The sequence below is a fragment of the Aquarana catesbeiana genome, linkage group LG06 (genome assembly GCF_042186555.1).
Source record: "Aquarana catesbeiana isolate 2022-GZ linkage group LG06, ASM4218655v1, whole genome shotgun sequence".
NCBI lineage: Eukaryota > Metazoa > Chordata > Amphibia > Anura > Ranidae > Aquarana > Aquarana catesbeiana.
Window position 1 is genome coordinate 111937314 of NC_133329.1, and position 24389 is coordinate 111961702.

Consider the following 24389-nt stretch of genomic DNA (forward strand, 5'->3'; position numbering starts at 1 on the left):
GTAAGTGATGGAGTCAGTAGAGGGTAAGTGATGGAGTCAGGAGAGAGTAAGTGATGGAGTCAGTAGAGAGTAAGTGATGGAGTCAGTAGAGAGTAAGGGATGGAGTCAGCAGATGGTAAGTGATGGAGTCAAGAGAGAGTAAGTGATGGAGTCAGTAGAGAGCAAGTGATGGAATCAGTAGAGAGTAAGTGATGGAGTCAGTAGATGGTAAGTGGAGTCAGGAGAGAGTAATGCCCTATACACACGAGCGGACTTTTCGACCGGACTGGTCCGACGTACCGAATCAGGCGGACAATCCGACCGTGTGTGGGCTTCATCGGACCTTCAGCGGACTGTTTCTGTTGAAAATCTGACGGACTTTAGATTTGGAACATGTTTCAAATCTTTACGTCGGAACTCCGCCGGACCCAGTTCCTATCGAGAAATCCACTCATCTGTATGCTAGTCCGACAGATGAAAACCGACGCTAGCTATTGGCTACTGGCTATGAACTTCCTTATTCTAGTCCGGTCATACGTCATCATGTACGAATCCGTCGGACTTTGGTGTGATCGTGTGTAGGCAAGTCCGTTCGTTCGAAAGTCCGTCAAAAGTCTGTTGGACCTTTGTTGCCGAAAAGTCCGCTCTGTGTACAGGGCATTAGTGATGGAGTCAGGAGAGAGTAAGCTGAGTGAGGCAGGAAAGAGCTAGATTATGGAAGGAGTAAGGTGATAACAACAGGAAAGAATAGGATGATGGAGGCAGGTAAAGTATGTGATAAAGTAAGGAGAGACTACTTCATTTGTAAAAAAGAGAGAAAAGAGCAAAAAAAGAAAAATCAACAAAGGGTAAAAACCTACAGATGGAATAAAACTGACAGATAAATTAAACGCTTCATCAAAATACATAAGAAGAAACAAAGAAGAAAAAAAAAGAGCAGATGAAAGAAAGTTGATGAAAATGGGAAACGGGAAAGAAGCAGGGCTATTCACTCCTTCCCTCATCCTACTCTCTCCTGCCTACAGTGTAGGATGAAATAGCGGAGTAATAAGTGCAAAGAAGGTACAATAGAATAATATAGAGGAACGCTGACATTCCATAAATGACAATCAGCATACAATGGAATAATTATTAATAATGCATTAGTCATATCGCTGCTCTGAACACAGACATGCCGATCCTTAGAAGGACTCTCAGCGCAGAGCAGGCCAGGTTTATGACAGGTGGGCGGGGCCGTGTAGTCTGCACCTGCCGGGACTCTGCTGTCCTATAAGCAGTGTATGTCAGTGTACCTGCGCTGGGCTCATCACCTGTACGGGGTGTATGTCAGTGTACCTGCGCTGGGCTCATCACCTGTACGGGGTGTATGTCAGTGTACCTGCGCTGGGCTCATCATCTGCCAGCTGTGTGCTGAGATCATAGCGCTGTCTGGGGCCACTTGCAACCCACCTTCTACCAGGGCAACGCTCAGGTACTCCTATCATGTACATTTATCTGTGGTATGTGTGTGCTGATATGATTGAACATGATATCCTGCTTCCTTTATACTTAGTACATAATCATTTTTTTGTATGTGATTACAGCCTGTAGAAGGGTTAGCTCTAGTTACATGTCCCGCATTTATTCTTAGTATTGCCATGTTTTCTTCATTTGTATCTGGTTTGACTTAAAGCTGTATTAAACCCAATTGCAAACATTTATTAAATTGCAGCTCTATTCATAGATGTGATTGATGGCTGTATTCATTTCATTTTTAGACTTTCTTTCTATTTCATCTGGTGATTCAGCCAGTAAGTCTGGTAAGTCTGCCCACTGGGCTTTTTTTTTTTTTTTTACCCTGGAAGGTAAAGCCATAATGTGCTAGCATGCATTGCATACTAGCACATTATGTTAAACTTACCTTAAAAGAAAGCCCTCCCGCGCGCGCCTGAAATGTCAGAGCTGGAGGCCGCTTCCATCTTCACCCGTCTTGCCTTTGGGTTTCTCTGTGTGACTGGCCGGAGCCACGGTGACATCACTGCCACCGGTCACAGCACAGGGCTCTGAAGGAACGACACAGGTGGCCGTTCCTTCAGAGTGTATACACCAGTGATGTCACCGGCTGCGTGTAATGTAAATATCTCCTACACGGTGCACATTTAGGAGATATTTACACTACCTATAGGTAAGTCTTATTATAGGTTTATTTATAGGTAAAAGTCAGTGGTGGAAGTTAACTTCCCCTTAAAGAACAAGCTTTCTTCCAGATGCATCAGTTGAAACAAGCCATTTACCAGTGATTGGGGTGCTTAAAATGATTAGCTTTTATTTATTAACACAAAACCTTTATTCCAAAAGTAAAAAAAAAAACAAAAAACGCTGTAACTGATTACAAAGTATAACCTGGCGCTTGGCTTCAATTTGTTATTGTATTTAAATCTGCTAGTACATCTAACACACCCCTTCCCCTTTACTGACAATGTTGCTGTCCAAAGGTGCCCCCTGTGCTCCCTGATGGGTTTTACTTCCTTTTTAGTTCCCTGCAAAGTAAAAGCATAATGTGCTAGTATGCATCGTATACTAGCACATTATGTGCCACTCACCTGCAAACGAAGCCAACGCTGTCCCTGCTGCAGGCCGCATCCATCTTTGTCCATCTTCCTTCCGGGGCCGCAGACTCCGGCTCTGTGACTGGCCAGACTCACGTGATGTAACTCCTGCGCATGCATGCGGGAGCCGCCAGTCATGGCACCCTCCGGGCCGTTTCTTCACAGCGCATGCGCTGATGACATCATCAGCACACTACAAGTTAGATATCTCCTAAACGGTGCATGTTTAGGAGATATTTACTGTACCTATAAGTAAGCCTATAATAAGGCTTACCTATAGGTACAACTTCCGCATTGGAGGTTTACAACCACTTTAATACTGCTTTAAAATGTATCTAAATACAAGAACCAAAATGGAATCTACTGCAGCAAAGGAAAAAATACACAGTGTCTCTAAGTGAAGTATTGGTAAACCATTTAATGATAAGTCAAAAGTGAAACTACTCACAAAGGGAGCATAAACACAAGCATGATAGTAATCCTGCAGCAAAATCCGGGGGTGGTTTTCTCCCAAATGTCCATGTCTCTGAAGTACAGCTGACAACTCGTGCAGGTGGATTCCAGCATTCGCAGCCTATGAGAACAGCAGGGAACACAGGGGCTATTGGAGATGTCGTCACTTCCAGGTGCAAGTTGAGAGGAGGTGGCTTTGCATTTGAAGCATGCTTACTCCTTTCAAGCATGCTCCAAACGCAAAGCCACCTCCTCTCACCTTGCACCCGGAAGTGACGTCATCTCTGAATGCCCTTGTGTTCCCTGCTGTTCTCATAGGCTGCGAATGCTGGAATCCACCTGCACGAGCTGTTAGCTGCACTTCAGAGACATGGACGTTTGGGAGAAAACCACCCCCGGTTTTTGCTGCAGAATTACTATCATGCTTGTGTTTATGCTCCCTTTGTGAGTAGTTTCACTTTTGACTTATCATTAAATGGTTTGCCAATACTTCACTTAGAGACACTGTGTTTCTTTTCCTTTGTTGCATTGCAGAGACTGCTTCTAGTTCTTCACACTGGCTGCCCTTAGTGCTGGTACATGGATTCCTCTCCCTCTTCATCTTAGAGACTATTGCTATGGACTTTGTCCCTCCTATTGAGAGACTCTTTTAATCACATTTATTTGATCTGTGTACACCTCTGGGGTCTCTCCTCAAATGAGTGCTGAGTTTATTTTTTGTCTGTTTGAATGTACTGCAGCATACCAGTCCCTAGATGGGGTGGCTGCATTAGTTTTCCTTTCTGAACTTGTTTTTCATTATTTTCAGCTGATGGGTCTACCAATAACACACTTCCTGTCCTGGAGTGACAACACTCACTCACTGTAGTGTATCCATGGAGAAGAAGTGTTGTCACCCTAGGACCAAACTACAATAACCTCTTGGTTTCCTCTTTACTATAACATAGAGGGTAGGGGTTCTGCATAGCCCCCAACTGGCCCTGATTTGGAGCAATGTCCCTCTGTCCCTCTTTGCCCCTCATTTTATCCCTCATTTTGGTCTGGTCCATATAGTTGTATCTAAAATGCACTTTTTATCTTTCAAAATTGTTTCCCAATGCTAAACCTTTCATCCAATTTCTAAATTGCTGCATTTGTAAATTTAAAAGCCAATATAAAGGAATAGGAATGGTAATTTAATGGATTTAGTGGATTTAATTAACTTTTTTTTTTGGTTAATTGTCCTTTAAGGGGGTGTGTCAGTGGGTTGTGTCCTGTGCCTGCATACGTTTGCAAGTAGGTGTCCCTCTTTTCCATCTCAAAATGTTGGGAGGCATGGGTTCTGTAGTCCTCAAAGATATATAAGAACAATGCTAAATGAGTGCAACACTGGCAGAGCACAGGGAGTTGTGAGCTCTAAGGATTTCTGGAAGGATCAATCTTTTTTTTTTTTCATTTGTATATTTAACAGACCACAAGGGACCAAATAGGAGACATTCTTTGGTAGAGTTTACATACCCTTTAAGTCTGAATGCTCCCATACTGTTAAATCCTTTGGTTTTAGTTGATGTAATATTAAGAACTAAAACCCAAATTATTGGTCTGTGTCAGTAAATAGCTCATCAAGTAATCTGCAGTTTTTATGTTGTTACTTGATAGGGTGGAATTTTCCTTGGCATTCAACCGGAAACTTCTGTACTCCTAATAACTCCAAACTTATTAATGCTGAAACTGGTTTTACTATATCGCTATTTTTTTTTTTTACTTGAGAACATTGTTCTCCCTGTGCCCGCGGGCGTTTCCTCCGGTTACTCCGGTTTCCTCCCACACATGCTGGTAGGTAAATTAGCTTCTGTCTAAATTGGCCCTAATATGTCTACTTACAAATATGAGCTAGGGACCTTAGATTGGAAGCTCCTTGGGACTGATGTGAATTCACAAAATATATGTATAGTGCTGGGTAAAATGTAGGCACTATATAAATACCTGTAATAGAAAAAATAAATTGCAAGTCTTGGATGATATGTGCCCATAAGCTCTGCAGATTGTGTTCATAAGGGCTGTAGTAGTAGCCTCCATACTGATTGGTTATCTGCTTGGAGAAACAATATTCATACTGCTTTGTGAATTAAAAGAGAACCACTCAACATAATATAATACAATGACTATATAACAGTGTTTTGTGCAATCAGCAGGTCCTAGAGGGTTAAAAACTGAGAGCTCTGGTTGAAGCTACTGTACTAACCATCCGGTGTTAGTACATCAATCTGCCCCACTGAGCTATTGTGTTCTGACAGGGGGACCCCCCCCCCCCAGCTTTGATGCAGCTTCTAATTTACATTACGAGAAACTCACAGTGTGCACAAAATAGCAGTAAGCCATTTCCGTACAGGAAAGAAGCCTGTACAACTGGAAGTGAGGTGAGGCTAGATGTCAGAGAAAAGAGAAGTATGGCCAAAACTTTTTTGTTATATTTCTCGTTTGGGTCACAGGAGTGCACTTACTAACTCTCCTGTCACCCAGAGCTAGCATATAGCGGGCCGATGCCCGCTGTCAGCTGACGTCACAGAGCCACACCAGGCTCTGGATGTATCCCGACCATATTGTCAGGATCCACCCAGCTGGCTGATTGACAGCTGGCTCTGGCTCTCAAGAGAGCCAATGTCAGCTGCGCCCACCTCCCTTCCAGCCTGGCGCCCCAGTGGGCGATAGTGGAGGAGAGCTGTCACCACTGTCTGCTCCAAAAAGACAGAGAGCTGAGTGATCGGCGTTCATGTGATCACTCAGTTCTCAGTCTTAGAGCCGACATGAGACAGCTGCAGCATCACACCAATGCTGCAGCATAGAGCATTTGTTTTTATTTTGTTTTTATTTCCCATGCTTCTCTTTTAAGGAAGTGCCCTTAAAGAGGAACTTCACTCACAGGACGTTCTCGTCCGCCGGCTCCTCTTCTCCACCACCATCTGTTCATATCCCACATGTGCACAGATCAGAGATTTCCCCAGGTGCCGGTCCTTGTAGATACCTGTGCCATGTGTGCGCATGCGTGGGAATCCTTATGCACAAATAAAATTTATCTAAGAGGGAGGGGGAGGAATCAGGCGGTATTTTCAGGGATGAATATCCGCTTTAATTGTTAAACTGACTATTCCTGATCAGTAACAGGGTGCACTAAACAATGTGTAATTAGCATTGAACTTTACACTGACAGATTGCCTTTAAAGGGAAACAACAGGCTATCCAAATAAAAAAAAATAGACTTTCTGAAGTCTGTAATGTGAAACATTTACAGTGCTCCTAGGACCATGTGATCTGTGTCCATGCATTAGGTCACAATTAAACCTGGGACCAGTGCTTGAATAGTTTTAGTTGGTAACGCGGACATTGACTTTTAGTTAAAGATGTACTTTATAAAAGATTAGTCTAATTATTTCAGTTATAGGTCAGTTATGTTGTGTGCCCAGCCAAAACTTTTTGTTTTAGTTTTGGATAGATTGGGGAAGGATTAGAACAGTGGTCCTCAGACACTAGGTTACAGCATGCCCTTGGGTTGCAGCTTAATGCCTGCCAGGCCGTAGCTCACCTGTCTCACCAACCCACCAGTCATATTACTTCCTGCAATTAACTAGACTCGACCTACAGGCTGTGGGCAGCTGTGGGTAATAGCTACATCATGACCAAGAGTCCTGCACTAATTCCCTAACCTGTCATGTGTAGCCAGGTGCTGCAAGCTGGCTAGAGGAGCAGGCTGTCCACTTTGTGCCCACTCTCCTCCTTCACCTCCCCCCCGCTGCTGCACAGTTACAGAGAAGCTGTACTGTGATTGGAGAAAGGTGCAGTTGCGGACTGTCTGTGACATCCACCTCGTTCCGCTCTCCCTCCCTCCTGGCAGCAGTGCTTGAGCCAATCAGTGGCAGCGAGAGAGCTTGCTATGCAGCCACAATGGACCATGGGACATGTAGTCCACAAGGAGCGCTGTACACCAGGGGAGAATACGGGAGACTTTTCCCAGGCTTTTGAGCTACAGAGGAGACAGAGCAGTATAGAAACTGGAGTGTGCAAACCCGCTGCTGTGTTCTAAGCTCCTAGAGTTGTAGTGTGATGTAAAAAAGGGTTGAAACTGAAGCACCCCACCACTGCTAAGATGAAGAAATGTCATCAGCACACCAAGGATTCTTCGAAAGGGTCCAAAGCTTTATTCCGTGGTCACATGATAAATATACAGCAAGGTTTCGGAGCCTACCACTGCTAAGAGGTCCAGACATAACTTTATTCTCTTAAAGGTCAGGGGTACAATTCAAAAAGTAGCCAATGTGTTTTGGGGGTCTAGATGCCCCCTTCATCAGGGAGTAGCCTAAGCACCTAGAGAGCTGAGAGACTGAGCCACAAAGATTCGCTGTCTTGGGACCGGAGCAGTGTGCTGTGTTCATAGAGCCTGAGGATTGAGTCACAGAAAGGTCTTTTGTTGTGCTGCAACCAGGGCTGGAGAGACCTGTTGCCTTGTGAGCGTCTACACTAGCGAGAAGAGAGCCTTGTGGGGACCTGATCGTGAGGACTGAGCCACCAGGGACAACAGAACGCCAAGAATTCTGGATTAGATCTTTTGGGTACCAAGAGGGATGGGTGGAACCAACTGTGCTTATCCCCCTACTGTGCACAGTTAATGCCAGTGGAGACTGCCCTTACTTAGCAGCCCAATGGTCATCCACTGCATACAGTATAACAAGACCATAATACATGGAGCACCATACAGACAGGCCCCAATGTTAGCCAGCCTAAAATCAGGTGCCTGGCACCTTGCAGCCACCTCCACATGTACCTTTCTCAGGAACGTGTACACACCCACTCTTAGGAGTGTATGCACAGAGTGCACTTGCTGGCTGTGCAGACAGCCGCAAATAGCTGCAGCCGCCGGTGACCTGTCATTATAGTGAACAGGGCTGTCGGCCGCATCTAGCTGCTTGCTGTGGGGGCACTAGACGGGGGGGTGGGGCAGAGAAGAAGAAGATCGGGGCTGCTCTGTGCAAATGCACTGCACAGGGAAGGTAAGTATAACACGGTTATTTTTTTTTCTTTTTTAAACGAGACTTTACAATCACTTTAAACCTAGTACATACGGGCCGAATGTCAGGCGGCATTGGCTGGTTCAATAAAAACATTCAGCCTGTTAGTATAGCAGCCTGTCCGACAGAAGCCAGCCGGCTTCAGTCAAAGGGTCATGACCAGTGGCGGCCCATCCATAGAGGGCACATGGGCGCAGCCCTCCTTATCCATGTGTTTGGCACCCTAATCTACATACAGGACGCAGGATGCATGTATTCTAATGGGGGGAGTGTTTTTGAAGCACATTATTAGAGAGAGAGGCTCTAATAGGCATCAAAAAAGGGTGGGCTCGGGGCGCAGAGCACTTCGCTCCGAGTCCACCCAGTTGTGTAACGATAGTGAATGAATATTTGCTATTTTCACACTAAATTTCCTCCCCGCCAATCAGGAAGTCGGTCTGAGACCCGTTTCACGATTGACCAAAACGTCAGGCAATCCTATTGGATGCCTAGGAGAAGGAGGAAGATAGAGGACACGCACGGCAAAAGCCGTGGAGGTAAGGACACCGAAGCTGCTGCCAACCACCCGCCGCGCTGAGGACACCGGAGCCACTTCTCCCATCCTGCCCGCCGCCGGCCACCCGGGAGCGCTGAGGACACCGGAGCCACTGCTGCCAGACACCCACTGTACTGAGGACACCAGAGCCACTTCTGCCAGCCATCCGTCATTCTGAGGATACCAGAGCCACTGCTCCCAGTCACCTGCAGCGCTGAGGACACCGGAGCTGCTGCTGCCAGCCACTCGCCGCGCTGAGGACACAGGAGCTGCTGCTCCAAGCCCGCCACCATCCACCCGCCTGAGGACACCGGAGCTGCTGCTGCCAGCCACCTGCCACACTGAGGACACTGGAGTCACTGCCCGCAATCCACCGCCCACCACCTAGATGGGGTTGTTTGCCGCCCGCCTCAAAGGAAAACCCACCGGCCGCAACTGGTCATGAAATGGTCTGCCAACCGGCTTCCGGTCTGCAATCTCAGTCAATGGCTGAGAGCGCTGACCAGAGTGTTCTGGTAGGGGGCCATCCCCTTGTCAGAACACAATAGCACAGCAGGGGAGATCGCTATGCTAACATCAAATTGTTAGTACAGCGGCTCCGACCTGAGCTGGGTTGAACAAAACAAAACTAGTAGTGTGTACGAAGCATTACGATACAACATCTTGAACTTGCTTAATCCCTTTGTGAATGGTGCAGTAGTCAAGTGCCCTATTCACCTTGTGTAGACACGGATATAAATATTTTGAAACATTCAAATGCCATATTATGCTATGCAGATATGGCAGAAAACTTAATTTGCCTTAACTATAGAGGAACATTCTTTGGATTTTATCACACTTTTAGCCAGTGTAGTGGCCGTGTAAACATTGAAAGTGAATTGCTACATATGCAAAGATCCTATTGAGACACAAATTGATGTTCATTCATGGGCACTATTAAAGGAATGTGAAGAGATGCTTAAATATATAGCCATGGCCAAAAGTTTTGAGAATGACGCAACTCTAAATTTTCACAAAGTCTGCTGCTTCAGTGTTTTTAGATCTTTTTTGTTAGATCTTACTATGGTAGACTGAAATATAATTACAAGCATTTCATAAGTGTTAAAGGCTTTTATTGACAATTACATTAAGTTTATGCAAAGAGTCAATATTTGCAGTGTTGACCCTTCTTTTTCAACACCTCTGCAATTTACCCTGCCATGATGTCAATCAACTTCTGGGCCACATCCTGACTGATGGCAGCCCATTCTTGCATAATCAATGCTTGGAGTTTGTCAGAATTTGTGGGTTTTTTTGTTCACCCGCCTTTTGAGGATTGAAAACAAGTTCTCAATGGGATTGAGGTCTGGGAAGTTTCTTAGCCATGGACCCAAAATTTCCATGTTTTGTTCCCCAAGCCACTTGGTTATCACTTTTGCCTTATGGCAAGGTGCTCCATCATGCTGGAACAGGCATTGTTCGTCACCAAACTGTTCTTGGATGGTTGGGAGAAGTTGCTCTTGGAGGATGTTTTTGTACCATTCTTTATTCATGGCTGTGTTCTTAGGCAAAATTGTGAGTGAGCCCACTCCCTTGGCTGAGAAGAAACCCCACACATGAATGGTCTCAGGGTGCCTTACTCTTGACATGACAGAGGACTGATGGTAGCACTCACCTTTTCTTCTCTGGACAAGGTTTTTTCCAGATGTCCCAAACAATTGGAAAGGGGATTCATCAGAGAAAATTACTTTACCCCAGTCCTCAGCAGTGCAATCTCTTTACCTTTTGCAGAATTTCAGTCTGTCCCTGATGTTTTTCCTGGAGAGAGGTGGCTTCTTTGCTGCCCTTCTTGAAACCAGGCCATCCTACAAAAGTCTTCGCCTCACTGTGCAAGCAGATGCACTCACACCTACCTGCTGCCATTCCTGAGCAAGCTCTGCACTGGTGGTGCCCCGATCCCACAATCAACTGTAGGAGATGGTCCGGGCGCTTGCTGGACTTTCTTGGGTGCCCTGAAGCCTTCTTCACAACAATTGGACCTCCCTCCTTGAAGTTCTTGATGATCTGTTAAATCGTTGATATAAGTGAAATCTTTGTAGCAGCTAAATTCTTGCTTGTGAATCCATTTTTGTGCAAAGCTATGATGACTGCATGGGTTTCCCTGCAGGTAACCATGGTTAACAGAGGAACAATGATTTCAAGCAGCACCCTCCTTTTAAAGTTTCCAGTCTGTTATTCTACCTCAATCAGCATTACAGAGTGATTCCCAGCCTTGTCCTTGTCAACACTGACACCTGTGTTAACAAGAGCATCACTGACATGATGTCAGCTGGTCCTTTTGTGGCAGGGCTGAAATGCAGTAGATTTTTTTTTTTTTGGGGGGGGGGGGGGATTAAGTTCATTTTCATGGCAAAGAGGGAGTATATGCAAATTGCCATCATAAAAACTGAGGCAGCAGACTTTGCGAAAATTAATATTTGTGTCATTCTCAAAACTTTTGGCCATGGCTGTAGAGGGGAGATGGTCCCATGATATTAAGCTACCAGTCTTATATTATTAATTTAATATATTCTTATTATACTATTATATATGAGTTATTATCTGCTTATATTTTGTTTTATATTCTTTATTCTCATTTTTTGTATTCTTCTGGGTTTTTTCCTTTTTATATGTACAATTGTTAATTATATTATAAAGATGAGATTATGGTATTATTTTGTATACAACTTTATTTGCCCAGATCTCAGGAACACTAATCACTAATAAAGATTTCCTGAAATATGTTACATTTGTTAGACCTTTTACCATTTGTATTGCCCATCTCTGGACTTTTTTTTATATTTTATCAATACCTTTTTGTAAGTGAGGTCACCAGCACTGCACTTTAAAGTCTATCACATTTCATTTCTATCACAGTTTCCCTTTGATACAAGTGGGACTATAGGTATGATGGACATAGAAAAGAATAACACTGAAATAAAGAGACCAGTTTCTAATCAGGTTGAGTATAACAAACTACACTGTACCTTCAGTCAAAAAGCAGAATGGCAAATGCTTATTGTTGTAGAATGGGGATATGATCCAGGTATTCTCACTAAGTAGTAGTTTGAAGGTGTAATTTCAAGTCTTCCAGAGGTGCACAAAACAGACCCTCTAGACCGCTGTCACTCATTCTTGGTTTGGTGCCACATCCGCAAAACGTGTGCCCTTTATGACGCTCTTCAGGCAGGGAAACAGAAAGAAGTCCACAGGTGCCAAATCATGGGAGAACAGGGAAGAAGGTGAATACCATTCTATCAATTGCCACTTAGATTCCGGATCAAACTGGTAGCACCAGGTCTCATCCCCTGTGATGATGGTTCGCAGAAAGGATGGATATTGGTCACACGTGTTAAATCACCAGAGGTTTCCATCTGTTTTGCTTCCTGATTGTCTGTCAGCTTGTGCGGCACAAACCTGGAACAGATCTTCCGCTTACCCAAATCTTCACGGATGAGGGTGTGCACCTTGTCCTTGCTAATGCCCAATTCCTCCACCATCAATTGTAGAGTCAGTCGCCGATTTTGTGCCAGCATTTGTCACACTCGCTCAATCATGTTTGTGGTTGTGCTTGTCAACGGCCTCAGTCGCTTCCTTCCCTTCACGAAAGCATTTAAACCAGTCATAAACACATTTTCTTCTAACGGCTTCTGTCCTTTACACTTGCACCAACGTTTCATGCATTTCCGTCACCGTTTTCTCCAATTTGTAGCAAAAACTTGATGTTCACTTGTTGTTCAATTGCACTGTGGTCCTACCTCTCACACCGACTACGTTCGACTGCCCACACTAATTTATTTTATATATTGTGGACTTTATCAAAATAGGTGAATGTGGTGATTTTGACCACGCACATGTCCCTTCAGTGAAGCATTCACTTGTTTTATTTTTTCACATTTTATGGATCACATATAATAGTTATTTCTTTATCAATTATCACTAATTTTGGGTTTTGTATATATCCAGCACTGCACTTCTTGTTATATTGACTGCCCACAGTGGGTTTACCTTGATGGTCACATTTGTGCCACACTAGGTGGCACTTCTCAACGTGTCTCTGGATAGCCAAGTGCATGCCGCGCACCTGGCCCATGTTGTCATTGAGATATCGGACCATTTACCAAACTTTTTAGACACACCGCGTATACCATTTCCCAGTGGAATAATGGATACTATGGGGGTTATTTACGAAAGGCAAATCCACTTTGCACTGCAAGCGCACTTCAAAGTGCACTGCAAGTGCATTTGAAAGTGTAGTCGCTCTAATTCTAAGGGGTAGATCTGAAATGAGGGGAAGCTCTGTTGATTTTATCATCCAATCATGTGCAAGCTAAAATGCTGTTTTTTATTTTCCTTGCATGTCCCCCTCGGATCTACAGCTACTGCACTGCAGTGCAAAGTGGATTTTCCTTTAGTAAATAACCCCCTATGAGTACTTAAGAAATGCTGCACTCTTTGGTTTTGATACATTAGGTGGCAAAATTAAGTCTGCTAGTGATGGGCATCCTAGTATAACGTGTACCTGGGATGCTCACCAATCCTGGCTGTATATTATATACTGTGGACAATGAACACTTACAGGAAGCAAGATTCGTTGATATAATACCACTAAGACTGTAATAATCTATTATTTCAGGATCTTGGAAATGGACATTAAGCAAGCACAGGGTTCAAGCATAGGTCTGGGAAGCGTTGGTTGATATGTAAAGAAGTACAGTAAAACCTTGGATTATGAGCATAATTCGTTCCGGAAACATACTTGTAATCCAAGCACTTCTATATCAAAGTGAATAACCCCATAAGAAATAATGGAACCTCAGATGATTCGTTCCACAACCATTTATTCATAAGTCTTTCAGTTTATAGTCCATATAAAAAGATTATAGCAATGTGATAGGTTGTGTAACCATAAAATGTCCATCCACAAATCCACAAATCAGAGTATATAAGAGAAGTGAGGCGCCTCTAAGTGTAGCAATATGGTTACATTTAATGAAGGTACAACAATTGGTTGATGATTAAACGCTTGCTGACCGGCTCACGCCAATATGCATCGGCAGAATGGCACGGCTGGGCGAAACCCCGTACAGGTACGTCTTCCACTTTAAGAGCCGCCAAAGGGCGTGTGCACACGCCCGCTGCACGAGTGCCAGCATGGGAATTTGAGTGTCTAAACACCCAAATCACTGTTCTGTCAAGTAGGAACAAGGATATTTCTCCTCCCCCGGTCAGTCCTATCCCCATACAGTTAAAACACATCTAGGGAACACACATTTAACCCCTTGATCGCCCCTGGTGTTAACCCCTTCCCTACCAGTGACATTTACACAGTAATCAGTACATATTTATAGCACTGATCGCTGTATAAATGTCAGTGGTCCCAAAAATGTGTTAAAAGTGTCCGATCTGTCCATCGCAATGTCGCAGTACCACTCAAAATCGCAGATCACTGCCATTACTAGAAAAAAAAATAAAAATGCCATAAAAATGCCATAAATCTTTCCCATAATTCAGGGGACGCTATAACTTTTGCGCAAACCAATCAATATACACATATTGCGATTTTTTTTTACCAAAAATATGTAGAAGAATATATATTGGCCTAAACTGATGAAGAAATGTGTTTTTTAAAAACATTTTTGGGGATATTTAGTATAGCAAAAAGTAAAAAAATATAGTTTTTTTTCAAAATTGTCGGTCTTTTTTTGTTTATAGTGCAAAAACTAAAAACCACAGAGGTGATCAAATACCACCAAAAGAAAGCTCTATTTGTGGGAAAAAAGGATGCAAATTTAATTTGGGTACAGCATTGCATGACCGCGCAATTGTCAGTTAAAGCGACGCAGTGTCAAATTGTAAAAAGTGCTCTGGTCAGGAAGGGGGTAAAATCTCCTGGGGCTGAAGTGGTTAAAAGAGGCACATCTAATGCCCCGTACACACGTTCGGACATTGATCGGACATTCCGACAACAAAATCCTAGGATTTTTTCCGACGGATGTTGGCTCAAACTTGTCTTGCATACACACGGTGACACAAAGTTGTCGGAAAATCCGATCGTTCTAAACGCGGTGACGTAAAACACGTACGTCGGGACTATAAACGGGGCAGTGGCCAATAGCTTTCATCTCTTTATTTATTCTGGGCATGTATGGCACTTTGTCCGTCGAATTTGTGTACACACGATCGGAATTTCCAACAACGGATTTTGTTGTCAGAAAATTTTATATCCTGCTCTCAAACTTTGTGTGTCGGAAAATCCGATGGAAAATTTGTGATGGAGCCTACACACGGTCGGAATTTCCGACAACAAGGTCCTATCACACATTTTCCGTGTGCACGGGGCATTAGTATGCGCATCTGGGGTAAATCTGTCCACTTAGACCATCCTCCGCACCGCCGACTCTCACCGCTGTCAATCTGCAATCGTGACTGAGAAGACTACCCTGCAGTAGAGCGATCTGAAAGTGAGGCTTGAAGCGCTCATGGAGAGCAGCGTGGAAGGGATGAAGTCGATGGCGGTGCGGAGGCTGGTCTATGTGGACAGCTTTACCCCGGATGCCTGCATACTTAGATGTGCCTGTTTTAATCATCAACCACGTGAGTTGCTAAATGTTGTACCTTCATTAAATGTAACCATATTGCTACACTTAGAGGTGCCTCTCTTCTCTTTTATACTCAGTTCTGACTTGACGCTACTTGTATATCAAGACATCGCTTGTATATCAAGTCCAAGTTCAAAAAAATGTTGCTTGTCTTGCAAAATGCTCTCAAACCAAAGTTTTACTGTAACTTGCCCCTACCTTACACACACACATACCTCCCAACTTTTTGAGATGGGAATGAGGGACACCTATCAGTAAAAGTAATCAGGCATAGGACACACCCCTTGTCATGCCCCCTTAAAGGAGAATTGTACAAAAAACAAGATTGGTTAAACCCACAAGTGTTTTTTTACCACTACTATTCCTTTATATTGGCTTTTGGAATTTACAAATGCAGCAATTTAGAAATCAGATGAAAGATTTAGGGCTGGAAAACACTTTTTGAGAAAAAGTGCATTTTATTATCAACTCAAAAGATCAGACCAAAATGAGGGACAAATGAGGAGGAATGAGGGACAGAGGGATATTGCTCCAAATCAGGGACAGTCTCTCGAAATCAGGGACAGTTGGGAGCTATGCACACAGGTCCTATAGTGATTGAATGTTTTAGCACGTTTACTACAGACTATAAGCCAGTGTATCCTGTTAATAACCATTCTAATCATGATATATATATACACTAATTAAGCTGAACACCCAGCAGATATTAAAGAATAATGCAGCTATGTGTTAATTAAAATTGGATTATATGCATTTAGATGCTGCTAACGTGTTTTAGATTTGGTACAAGTCTTGTGTAATTTTTATAGCAGCGCTTGGACCAGGTAAGGTAAAGGCAGCACTGGGGGCCAATAAGCTGTGCTGCAGTGCATATGAGCTAGTAAAGAACACTATGAATAGGGATGAGCCGAACACCCTCCCGGTTCGGTTCGCATCAGAACCTGCGAACGGACCGAAACTTCGCACGAACCTTAGAACCCCATTGAAGTCTATGGGACTCGAACGTTCGAAATCAAAAGTGCTAGTTTTAAAGGCTAATTTGCATGGTATTGTCCTAAACACGTTTTGGGGACCCGGGTCCTGCCCCAGGGGACATGTATCAATGCAAAAAAAAGTTTTAAAAATGGCCGTTTTTTCGGGAGCAGTGATTTTAATGATGCTTAAAGTGAAAAAAAAAGTGAAATATTCCTTTAAATATCGTACATGGGGGGTGTCTATAGTATGCCTGTAAAGTGGCGCGTGTTTACCGTGCTTAGAACAGTCCCTGCACAAAATGACATTTTTAAAGGAATAAAAGTCATTTAAAACTGCTTCCGGCTTTAATGTAATGTCGGGTCCCGGTAATATGGATGAAGATCAGTGAGACAAGCGGCATGGCTAACCCCCCCCCCAGTCCATTACCAGGCCCTTTGGGTCTTGTATGTATATTAAGGGGAACCCCGCATCCAAATTTAAAAAAGGAAAGGCGTTGGGCCCCAGGCCCTCTGAACAGCAGTATACAGGCGTTGCAAACAAGACGGGGACTGTAGGTTTGTTGTAATTTTGAACTGGTACATTTTTAAAGTGTTTAGCTCCAGCCAAAAAATCTATTTTAAACTTTTTGGAAAACATAGGGAAGGGTTATCACCCCTGTGACATTTGTTTTGCTGTCTGCGCTCCTCTTCAGAAGATTTCACCTCACTTTCTGTCCCAATAACAAATGTTTTTTGAAAGTTTGAGGTTTTTAGTGAAACAAGGATTGGTGATAAAGCATCGGTGGAAAGGAGCAACGTTTTTCCCATATTAACTCTTACAGGAGAGAATTTCCCTTCCTAGGGGTAGATTTCATCTCAATTCCTGTTGTCTACTTCCGTTTGCAAGTAGGAGTTGTTTGTAAGTTGGATGATTGAAAGTAGGGGCCTGCCCTATATACTCTGCAGAAATTGGGGCCCTGCTGTGAAATATTAGATCAAGAATTGTAAATGCATGCCCCTGTTGAACAGGGTCAGAAAAATTGGGCCTATGGTGATGGTGGTGGTGGTGCTGGTGCCACAACACTGTAAGTCCTCACAGTTACTCTTGGTGGGCGCAGAAACGGGCCCTGCTGTGAAATATTAGATCAAGAATTGTAATTACATGTCCCAGTTGAACAGGGGCAGAAAAATTGGGCCTATGGTGATGGTGGTGGTGGTGCTGGTGCCACAACACTGTAAGTCCTCACAGTTACTCTTGGTGGGCGCTAGAACGGGCCCTGTTGTGAAATATTAGATCAAGAATTGTAATTACATGCACCTGATGAACAGGGGAAGAAAAATTGGGCCTTTGGTGGTGGTGGTGCTAGTGCCACAACACTGTAATGCCCTGTACACATAGTTGAATTTTCCAACGGAAAATGTGTGATAGGACCTTGTTGTCGGAAATTCCAACCGTGTGTGCTCCATCACACATTTTCCATCGGAATTTCCAACACACAAAGTTTGAGAGCTTGCTACGACGCGCAAAGTGCCACGCATGCTCAGAATAAATTAAGAGGCGAAAGCTATTGGCTACTGCCCCGTTTATAGTCCCGACGTACGTGTATTACGTCACCGCGTTCAGAACGATCGGATTTTCCGACAACTTTGTGTGACCATGTGTATGCAAGACAAGTTTGAGCCAAGATCCGTCGGAAAAAAAACCATGGATTTTGTTGTCGGAATGTCCGATCAATGTCCGACCGTGTGTACGGGGCATTAGTCCTCACAGTTACTCTTGGTGGGCGCAGAAACGGGCCCTGCTGTGAAATATTAGATCAAGAATTGTAATTACATGTCCAAGTTGAACAGGGGCAGAACAATTGGCCCTTAACTGGTGCCACAACACTGCAACCCCTCACAAATACTCTAGTAGGAGCGCAGGAACGAGCCCTGCTGCAAAAATATTGCATCAAAAATTGTAATTACACGTCCCTGTTAAACGGGCAGAAAAATTGGGCCTAATGCCGCGTACACACGAGCGGACTTTACGGCAGACTTTGCCCGGCGGACTTTTTGACGTACTTTACGACGGACTTTCTGAATGAACGGACTTGCCTACACACAATCCACCAAAGTCCGTCGAATTCGTACGCGATGACGTACGACCGGACTAAAACAAGGAAGTTCATAGCCAGTAGCCAATAGCTGCCCTAGCGTGGCTTTTTGTCCGTCGAACTAGCATACAGACGGCGGACTTTTCGACCGGACTCGATTTCAACGGATTAATTTAAAACATGTTTCAAATCTAAGTCCGTCCAACTTTTGAGAAAACAAAGTCCGCTGGAGCCCACACACGATCGAATTGTCCGACCAAATCCCGTCCGCCGGGCAAAGTCTGCCGTAAAGTCCGCTCGTGTGTACGCGGCATTAGCCACTGGTGGCGGCACCCAGAACCAAAAATATTCTTACAAGCTATCAGCATGATCATTGAGGAGGAAGAGGATAGTCACTCAGCATAACAGGATAGTCACTCAGCATCAGGATAGGGAGTCTTGAAGGAATCTGACATTTAAAAAAAATTATTCAGTTACATCAGCATCAGGTGCTTGGTATCTGGTGGTGATCCAAGACTGATTCATTTTTATGAAGGTCAGTCGATCGACCGAGTCGGTGGACAGGCGCACCCTGTGATTGGTTACAAAGCCTCCAGCAGCACTGAATGTGCGTTCCGAAAGAACGCTGGATGCAAGACAGGCCAGTAGCTCAATTGCATACTGTGCAAGTTCTGGCCAGTGATCCATCCTCAAGACCCAGTAACCCAGAGGATTTTCGGTGGGAAAGGTGTCCAAGTCAGATCTTGCCCCTAGGTATTCCTGCACCATGTAAAACAGACACTGGCGATGGTTGCTGGAACTGCGGACTAAAAAATTGTCTGAACGCATCGGTCAGATGGCCACCTTCTCCACCGCTCCTTCTTTGACTGACCGAAGCCCCAGCAACACGTCCAGGTACAGGAGTTTGTAACCTCCCAGTCTCTGGGAACGCATTGCACAGACCTTTCTGCAAGGCCTTCCGAAGATGTTTCATCCTCTGCTCCCACTGCGATGGCAAGATAAGGTCCGCAACCTTACCCTTGTAACGTGGATCAAGGAAGGTTGCCAGCCAGTAACGATCCCTCTCATTGATACAATGAATACGAGGATCCTTCCGCAAGCTTTGCAGGATCAGGGAGGCCATGGAGCGTAGGTTTGCTGAGGCATTCAGTCCGGAGTCCTCTGGGTCACTAAGGATGACATGATCTGCAGCCACCTCCTCCCAGCCACGTACAAGTCCATGGGTTTCTTGGGACTGTAAATGATCCCTTAAAACTGCTGCTGAGGCTGAGTGCCAGGCTCCACCTCCATGCTGACACAATCCTCCTCCTCCCCTTCTTCCTGTGTGATTGGCAGGCACGCAGGAACACTGTCTGGATAAAGGGGGCCTTGAGAGCTAAGGAAGTCCTCCTCTTCCTGCCTCTGTTCTGCCTCTTTGCCCTGTCCATTATTCCACGCAGCATGTGCTCCAACAGGTGGACAAGGGGGACAGTGTCACTGATGCATGCACTATCACTGCTCACCATCCTCGTGGCCTCCTCAAATGGTGACAGGACAGTGCATGCATCCCTGATCATGGCCCACTGGCGTGGGGAAAAAAAACAAGCTCCCCTGACCCTGTCCTGGTGCCATAGTCGCACAGGTACTCACTGATGGCCCTCTCTGCGTGTGCAGCCGCTGCAGCATGGCCAACGTTGAGTTCCACCTGGTGGGCATGTCACAGATTAGGCGGTTCTTGGGCAGGTTAAATTCCTTTTGGAGGTCAGCTAGCCGAGCACTGGCATTATACGACTGGCGGAAATGCACACAGACTTTCCTGGCCTGCTTCAGGACATCCTGTAAGCCTGGGTACCTGCCCAGGAACCGCTGCACCACCAAGTTAAGGACGTGAGCCAAACCGAGCACATGGGTCAGTTGTCCCTGTCGGAGAGCGGAGAGGAGGTTGGTGCCATTGTCGCAAACCACCATTCCTGGCTTAAGCTGGCGTGGCGTCAACCACCTCTGAACCTGCCCCTGCAGAGCTGACAGAATCTCTGCCCCAGTGTGGCTCCTGTCCCCCAAGCACACCAGCTCAAGCACCGAATGGCATCTTTTGGCCTGCGTACTTGCGTAGCCCCTTGAACGCCTACGGAGCACCGCTGTTTACGAGGTTAAAGCACAAGAAGAGGCCATGGAGGAAGAAGAAGAGGAGGGAGTGGAGGAGAGAGGTGTGTCAGAATCACCAGTAGTAGCATTTTGGAGGTGTGGTGGCGGAACAACCTCCAACATTACTGCACCTTGTCCTGCATCCTTCTCAGCTGCCAGCAGAGTCACCAAATGCGCCATGAAACTTAGGTAACGTCCCTGTCCATGCCTGCTGGACCATGAGTCAGCGGTAATATGCACCTTACCGCTGACCGCCCTGTCCAGCAAGGTCAAGACATTGCCTTCCACATGCCGGTAGAGAGCCGGAATCACCTTCCATGAGAAAAAGTGACGTTTGGGAACCTGCCACTGAGGAACTGCACATTCCACAAACTCACGGAAGGGGGCAGAGTCTACCAACTGAAAAGGTAGCAGTTGAAGTGCTAGCAATTTTGCCAAGCTAGCATTCAACCGCTGGGCATGTGGATGGCTGGGAGCGAACTTCTTTCGGCGTTGCAGCAGCTGGGGCAGGGAAATTTGCCTGGTACAATCTGATGTTGGTGTACCGATAGCAGATTGCCCGCAAGTACTTGGCTGTGACACACCTAATTCTACACCTTCATTCCTCTCAGTGCAGGTCTCAGAGAGAGGACTGAAGGTATAGTGGGGTTGGAGATCCCAGCTGATGAGGAGCAAGGAGAGGTCCTCTTTGTTATTTGGTGTGGGTCTTTTAGGTACGCTTGCCAACAAACTGCATGGCAGGTCAACATATGTCTGGTCAAGCATGTGGTGCCCAAGCGGTAGATGTTTTGGCCACGCGAGATACACTTGAGACATATGTTGCAAATAGCAGCGGTGCGATCTGATGCACTCGTCTCAAAAAAGGCCCACACCAAAGAACTTTTGGAATAACGCGCAGAGACAGTAGCGCCCTGCACATGCGGAGCTCTGCGGTGTGATGCAGTCATTGTGCTGCCCTTAGGCTGGCCCCTGGAGGGCATCCTGCCTCATTGGTAATGTGCCTCCTCCTTCTCCTCTCTCCTATCAGGCACCCACGTGGAGTCAGTGACCTCATCATCCCCTCCCTCCTCATCACTGGAGCAAACCTGGCAGTATGCTGCAGCAGGGGGAACATGACTGCCACATTGCTGTCTTTCTTGGGCACCCCTTCTGTCTGGGCTCACGTTACTGCCTTCCTCTAGCTGAGTACCATCATCGGAGCCTTCAAAACACTGGGCATCCTCCTGGAGCATGTACCCAACACTATGGTCAAACAGTTCAGGGGACTCCTCAGGAGGACATGGTGGGGCTAGGGAAGGAGTGACTGATGCCATTGAGCCGAGGGAAGAGGCCGCGTTGGCAGCTGCTTTGCCAGACAAAGTACCCTGAGCCTGGGTGAGAGAGGATGAGGAGGATGAGGACGGCTTGGTCATCCACTCAAAGAAGTCTTCCGCATGTTGCGGCTCAATGCGGCCAGCTGCCGAAAAAAAGGCCAAGCGTGTCCCACGGCCACGTGCTGATGAGGATGCAGCTTGTCCACAACCAGCACTGTTGCCTCTAGACACAGAGCCTGCTTGCCCTCTTTTATTGGTTTGTGATTGTCTGCCTCTCCTTGATGGCCTTCCAGACATACTAATGGCCTAAAGTGAGATGTAGCTGCACAAAACTGGGATGTATATAAATACCAATTATACTGCAGCTAGCAGAATCAACTGCCTGCATGTAGTATTATTAGTATGAGAACACCTGCACTTGTCCTCAGGTAGCTATACTGTAGGTGCAACTGTGCAGGGTGCACATTACACTAACTGGAAATACTTCAAGAGCATGCCTGTGCTATTAATAGGATCAGAAGAAGCACACAAGCACTTGGCATCAGGTAGCTATACTGTAGGTGCAACTGTGCAGGGTACACAGTACACTAACCAGAAATACTTCATGAGCCTGCCTGTGCTATTAATAGGATCAGAAGAAGCACACAAGCACTTGGGTTCAGGTAGCTATACGGTAGGTGCAACTGTGCAGGATTACACAGTACACTAACTGTAAATACTTCAAGAGCCTGCCTGTGCTATTAATAGGATCAGAAGAAACACACAAGCACCTGTCTTCAGGTAGCTATACTGTAGGTGCAACTGTACAGGGTACATAGTACACTAACTGGAAATACTTCAAGAGCCTGCCTGTGCTATTAATAGGATCAGAAGAAGCACACAAGCACTTGGCATCAGGTAGCTATACTGTAGGTGCAACTGTGCAGGGTTACACAGTACACTAACTGCAAATACTTCAAGAGCCTGCCTGTGCTATTAATAGCAAACAGAAGAAGCACACAAGCACCTGTCTTCAGGTAGCTATACTGTAGGTGCAACTGTGCAGGGTACATAGTACACTAACTGGAAATACTTCAAGAGCCTGCCTGTGCTATTAATATAATCAGAAGAAACACACAAGCACCTGGCTTCAGGTAGCTATACTGTAGGTGCAACTGTGCAGGGTTACACAGTACACTAACTGTAAATTCTTCAAGAGCCTGCCTGTGCTATTAATAGGATCAGAAGAAGCACACAAGCACCTGGCTTCAGGTAGCTATACTGTAGGTGCAACTGTGCAGGGTACACAGTTCACTAACTGGAAATACTTCAAGAGCCTGCCTGTGCTATTAATAGGATCAGAAGAAGCACGCAAGCACCTGGCTTTAGGTAGCTATACTGTAGGTGCAACTGTGCAGGGTTACACAGTACACTAACTGTAAATACTTCAAGAGCCTGCCTGTGCTATTAATAGGATCAGAAGAAGTACACAAGCACCTGGCTTCAGGTAGCTATAATGTAGGTGCAACTGTGCAGGGTACACAGTACACTAACTGTAAATTCTTCAAGAGCCTGCCTGTGCTATTAATAGGATCAGAAGAAGCACACAAGCACTTGGCTTCAGGTAGCTATACTGCAGGTGCATCTGTGCAGGGTACACAGTACACTAACTGTAAATACTTCAAGAGCCTGCCTGTGCTATTAATAGGATCAGAAGAAGCACACAAGCACTTGGCTTCAGGTAGCTATACTGTAGGTGCAACTGTGCAGGGTACACAGTACACTAACTGGAAACACTTCAAGATGCCTACCTGTGCTATTAATAGGATCAGAAGAAGCACACAAGCACCTGGCTTCAGGTAGCTATACTGTAGGTGCAACTGTGCAGGGTACAAAGTACACTAACTGGAAATACTACAAGAGCCTGCCTGTGCTATTAATAGGATCAGAAGAAGCACACAAGCACCTGGCTTGAGGTAGCTATACTGTAGGTGCAACTGTGCAGGGTACACAGTACACTAACTGGAAATACTTCATGAGCCTGCCTGTGCTATTAATAGGATCAGAAGAAGCACACAAGCACCTGGCTTCAAGTAGCTATACTGTAGGTGCAACTGTGCAGGGTACAAAGTACACTAACTGGAAATACTTCAAGAGCCTGCCTGTGCTATTAATAGGATCAGAAGAAGCACACAAGCACCTGGCTTGAGGTAGCTATACTGTAGGTGCAACTGTGCAGGGTACACAGTACACTAACTGGAAATACTTCAAGAGCCTGTCTGTGCTATTAATAGGATCAGAAGAAGCACACAAGCACCTGGCTTGAGGTAGCTATACTGTAGGTGCAACTGTGCAGGGTATACAGTACACTAACTGGAAATATTCAAGAGCCTGCCTGTGCTATTAATAGGATCAGAAGAAGCACACAAGCACCTGGCTTCAGGTAGCTATACTGTAGGTGCAACTGTGCAGGGTAAACAGTACACAAACTGGAAATACTTCAAGAGCCTGCCTGTGCTATTAATAGGATCAGAAGAAGCACACAAGCACCTGGCTTGAGGTAGCTATACTGTAGGTGCAACTGTGCAGGGTACACAGTACACTAACTGGAAATACTTCAAGAACCTGCCTGTGCTATTAATAGGATCAGGAGAAGCACATAAGCACTTGGCTTCAGATAGCTATACTGTAGGTGCAACTGTGCAGG

The 24389-nt window shown here is 45.4% G+C and overlaps 1 protein-coding gene across 3 annotated transcripts in view; it reads left to right on the top strand.

The window, feature by feature from the left end:
- The first annotated feature begins 1209 nt into the window (after positions 1 to 1209).
- Positions 1210 to 24389, top strand: part of SCNN1B (sodium channel epithelial 1 subunit beta) — a 170816-nt gene continuing 147636 nt past the window's right edge. The window contains exons 1-2 of one of the 3 annotated variants that reach the window (XM_073636694.1): positions 1210 to 1450; positions 1737 to 1778. The gene's annotated coding sequence lies outside the window, so the exon portion shown is untranslated. Of the gene's footprint in view, positions 1451 to 1736; positions 1779 to 3351; positions 3465 to 24389 lie in introns of those variants that run through there. The other 2 variants (XM_073636693.1, XM_073636696.1) reach the window with 2 other exon arrangements.